The 4,768-nt window shown below is 38.4% G+C and overlaps 1 long non-coding RNA gene across 1 annotated transcript; it reads right to left on the bottom strand.

Annotated features, from left to right (window-relative positions):
- Positions 1–1,385: 1,385 nt before the first annotated feature.
- LOC132634017 (uncharacterized) lies at positions 1,386–3,945 on the bottom strand. Its single transcript, XR_009580000.1, has 3 exons — positions 3,504–3,945; positions 2,664–2,730; positions 1,386–1,733 (listed from the first exon to the last, which is right to left on the bottom strand). It is a non-coding gene; the product is annotated as an uncharacterized LOC132634017 (long non-coding RNA).
- Between the last annotated feature and the right edge of the window lie 823 nt (positions 3,946–4,768).

The following is a 4,768-nucleotide window of genomic DNA, read 5'->3' as shown; positions in this document are numbered from 1 at the left end:
AAAAAAATTGATTTTAAAATTATTTTCTAATTATTTTTGTTAACATAAAAGTCAAGTGTATTTAATTAAAAGAAAAAGAGTTAGATTTAGCACTCTACTTTCGAAATAGTTTAGTTTAACCTCCATTAATTTATTCGAACAGAAATGCCCTGTTGCTAGCAAATTTGGACCCACCAAACTATTAAAATATCATATGGCCTGCTATTTTTGTGAGGTTGACACCTTGTACCATGCCATCTCACCGCCCTAATAGCCACGATTTGAAATTTATTCCTAATTTTAAAAATTTTCATTTTGTTTGCATTCACACTTTTTATTTATTTATCAAATTTTCACATTAAAAATGAAAGAAAAAAAGGAAATAAATAAAAAAAACTAAGATAATGATAAGCAATACGTCTATATAAGGGTGTTGTTAACAGTTTCCTTGTCTTTTTTTTTTTTTGCGTGGATTGCCCTTTATTTGGGCTGGTCTTTAATTTTTGGCCTTCAAATTGGTGGTCTTTAAATTTTACCTCTCGCCTAACACTCCAAGGTTGTGGGTTTGAACCCCAACTCAGTTAAAAAAAAAAATCGCAAGACAGATTTTCGCCAGGCAGACTTTGCAAAATTCTGGCACAGGTGGAATTTCTGCCCGTGCAAATTCTGCCTGTGAAGGCAGAAATTTTGCCTGAAGAGCAGAATTTAAAGACCACCATTTTGAGGGGTAAAAATTAAAGACCACCTCCAGCGAAGGGCAATCCTGCAAATTGCCATTTCCTCGTCGTCAACAAGGCCTTCTTCAATAGCATTATATTTTTTCATGGGCTTTTTCTTTCTGTTGATTAGCACCGAAACTTGCTTCTTTGAAGAAAAAAGAAATTTGTTTTTGTATTGATTCGCATCAACTGGTCTGTCGGGCTGTGAGCGCTGTTGGAAAGGACTTCCCAAGAAGCCAGTCCGGGGCGAGGTCAGCATAGAATGAAGGGGACGATCCTAATTGTTGGCATAAAGCTATATGTAAAGTTTTGATGATTGACAAAGTAAAGACCTAAAACAACTTAAAGACTTAGTGACAACTCCAAGCAAGAAAGCACAGTGATAACACAAAGTGTCGATATAAGGTGTGGGCAAGAATTTGAGGGAAGCTAGCTGTCACGACCCAACCTCGTGGGCCGTGACTAGTGCTCGAATTGGGCACCCGAGCACAATCATAAATCCGAGTGGCAAACAGATGGCTTATACCGACACAAATATCAAACGCTGCCTCAGATTATATCAAACACATCCAGGTATATAACAGAAGCCGACAAGGCGGTGTTTCAAATTTATAAGATTTCCAAAAAAAATTCGGCAGAGTTTCCTTTGTTTTTCGGACTATCCAAAATAACCCTGTACACAGCAAATACCACAAAGGCCACACAGGGCCAACAGAACAACATATACATGTTCGAGCCGACAAGGCTGCCTTAAACATATACAAAATGCATGCCGACGAGGCTGCCACAATGGGTAGAATCATATAAACACAACTGAGCAGAAGTAGGCACACACACCCACAAATAAGTTTACAGACCTCTAAACAGACCAAACGAATCATATGGCGGAACAGGGCCCCGCCGTACCCATGAACGAATATATACAACATAGCGAACAAAAGTGTATACCAAAAGATGTGCTCTGAAGGGAGGGGAGCACTCCAACAGCAAAAGGGGTATCCTACACTGGGGGATCACCGAACTGTGCGTCTGTACCTGCGGGCATGAAACGCAGCCCCCCGAAGAAAGGGGGGTCAGTACGAAATATGTACTGAGTATGCAAAGCAGAATGTACAGAAAGCAAATCTGAGACATAACGAAATGGGAGTATCAACTATAAGTGCAAATCCAATCTTATCAAATTATTTAGTTTCAATATGTAAGTCATGCATAGGGTACAAAAGAATATGGTCGCCCGCCTGTCGATGGCGCCATAACACAGCATAACACCAGAAAGATTTCAAATCTCCGTATCCCCGTCACATATCACATCACAACATAACGCCATACACAGCATAACACCAAATATAGGTGGAACCCGACCCTCTTTTGCGAGTAGCTCGGTGAACCATAAACACAGCATAACTCCGGAGTATATCGAAATGCGCACGATAACAGAACCGGCCCGGGACTCGGCGAAGGAATAACAGAATTCACGAGTAGAGTCGTGAGTAGTCATATGCATAAAATCATTGTCATAAATTCAAACCTAAGCAAAATGATCATACTTAAGTTTCGAAATAATAATCATAACAAATTCTTTCAAAAATTTTCCGAATTACATAAAGGAAAGTCGCGGGACCCACGGACGGGTATTGACCCGAGCCGGGCCCGCCTATAGAAAATATATTCATCATATGTCATATAAACCCTTACAAAAATATTAGAGCAATCCGAACCTTCCGGAGGAAGATATGACATTTATAGTTCGGAATTCTTTAAATCAACTCATTGTGCAAAGTTTGGAAATCAATTTCTTCAAAGGCATAATAGTTCATATTTCATCATATCATACATAGGAGTGCCAAGGAATGTATGTAAAGATCATAGCGAACTCGGATTTTTAATTTAGGATTTCCTTAAGACTAGTAGTCTAGCCTATTTATAACTAAGGCATGCCAAATGAAAGAAGGGTGCTTTACATACCTCGAACGCACTTCCAAGCTAGCCAATCTAAAGCTACTCCAAATTTACGCCTCGGGCTCCCCAAGGTCTACAAAATGTGCCAATGAATATCCAATATTAACCATAGGCATACTAAGAAATTTTTCATTCCAACTAACTCTAAATTCTACAGAAAATTCGGCAGCACTTCCCCTGTAAATAGGCCATCCCGAGAATTTATCTCGCTTAAAATCAACAACAACAACCACAATAACCAAGCTAGCAACATCAATAATAAATTCGGAAGGCAAAATAACATTAATAGCTCTCTTTTTCACCATTCGACAACTTTCCAAATATTTAATTCAACGGCTCACATTCAAGCCACCACATCGCTCACACATTTAATTATCAACCCGAGTCTTTACCACAATATTCTAGGACATTCTAAACAATTCACAATTTTTCTCCCAATTGGCCGAAAACAGCCCGCACAATCTCCCATCAATCATAAGTCATTAAATGTTCATTTCAAGACTAGAATTCATAACGACGACAACTGGCATACTAAGCGGTAGTAATGCGATCTTCGACACCTTATAAAACTCACATTCGTCCACAACACACATATATACATATGTTAAGGATTCCTATATATACGAATTTCGTTCAATGCACAAAGTTCTCCATTCTACAACAATTTAACATGATACAAGAATAAATTCATCAATCCAATACCACACAACACGCCCCCACTTACACGGCCAACATGCCAAACACACAACCCAACTTCAACATTCTATATTTCATTATTTCTATCCATTTTAGCACACTACAATAGGCATAAAAGATTCACAATACATAAACAAGATGAAATCTTACCTTTGTTCTTCACTTCCTTCAATAGTTAGGGTTTGCAATTGGGCACAACTAGTGGTTGGATGACCCAAACAACTCTTCCACGCTACTTAGGGACCTCAATATAGTTGATTAACACCAAGGAATTTTTTTTTTGAGAAGGCTAGAAATGATCTTGTGTTTCTCTCCTCTTAGCCGTGAGGTTGGAGTTGTTGTTCTCCTCCTTCTAAATTTTTATTCTAAGTGTAGAAATAAAGAGAAATGACTTAGAGGTCATATTTTTAAGTTCCCACTAAAATATCTCCATGTCCCTATGGTCCACACATGTGTTGGACCAATTAAAATTGGCCACAACATGTGTGGGACCATTTCCAAAGCCACACGGCTAGGGGCCCTATTGTGCAAGATTTTTAATCCCAATTTTATGAATTGTGGTCCCAATTTCCCTAAGTGTTCAATGCCATCAATTTCATACATAACTTATATCTCAAAATAAAATCAAATGGTCAAAAGTCCCGACTTCAAATCCCGAAATAGTCTTGGCCTTAAATTATCAGAGTTCATTCGGGTTGTCCCAATATGTAAAAATACGGGACGTAACACTAGCGAAATAGAAGGTTCGGACAATATAGAATATCTGAAGAAGCAGTCAGCACAGTATGGTAAGAACAGGTACAAGGACATGTTCCATTACAACAAAGCAACAGAGACAGATCCAGATACATGAACAAACAAGCTACATATATATATATAGATGTGTGTCAGTACAAAGGTAGGTGGAATGCAGATCAGAAAAACTATGAATGGTCAACATAGAGGCTCTATTACAAAGGCACATGCAGAGCAAAAAAGTTGTAACGCCCCATAAACTTGAGCTAGGTGTGAATGTGTAAAAACCTAGTGTTAAGATGATATTTTATCTATATGAATCCATTCGGGATGAATTCAGTTTCAAGCGTAATTCACACTTAACCGGCCCCTTTAAATCACAACCCCCTTCACAAGCCTTGGTAGTTTTGCTTTGGTTGAAATTCGAGACCATTGGTTTATGCACACACCTTCACCCTTCTAATCTCTAAGGTATGACTTACTCTATTCAATTTTAATGTGAAAATGTGTTGATTGATCATGATAAGAGCGTATAGCATATCCTTAGACCTTAGTAGGTGCGTTGATTGCTTGAAATAGATTCCATGGCCTATGAAATCGTGTGTATATGGGAGGGTTTCTTTTGTTGCTTAATTCTTGAACTTATGGGTTGTTAAGGGTTTGTTAAACTTGTGGGATGG

Source organism: Lycium barbarum, chromosome 3 (assembly GCF_019175385.1).
Source record: "Lycium barbarum isolate Lr01 chromosome 3, ASM1917538v2, whole genome shotgun sequence".
NCBI classification, from domain to species: Eukaryota; Viridiplantae; Streptophyta; class Magnoliopsida; order Solanales; family Solanaceae; genus Lycium; species Lycium barbarum.
This window is presented reverse-complemented; position numbering and strand designations above follow the sequence as displayed.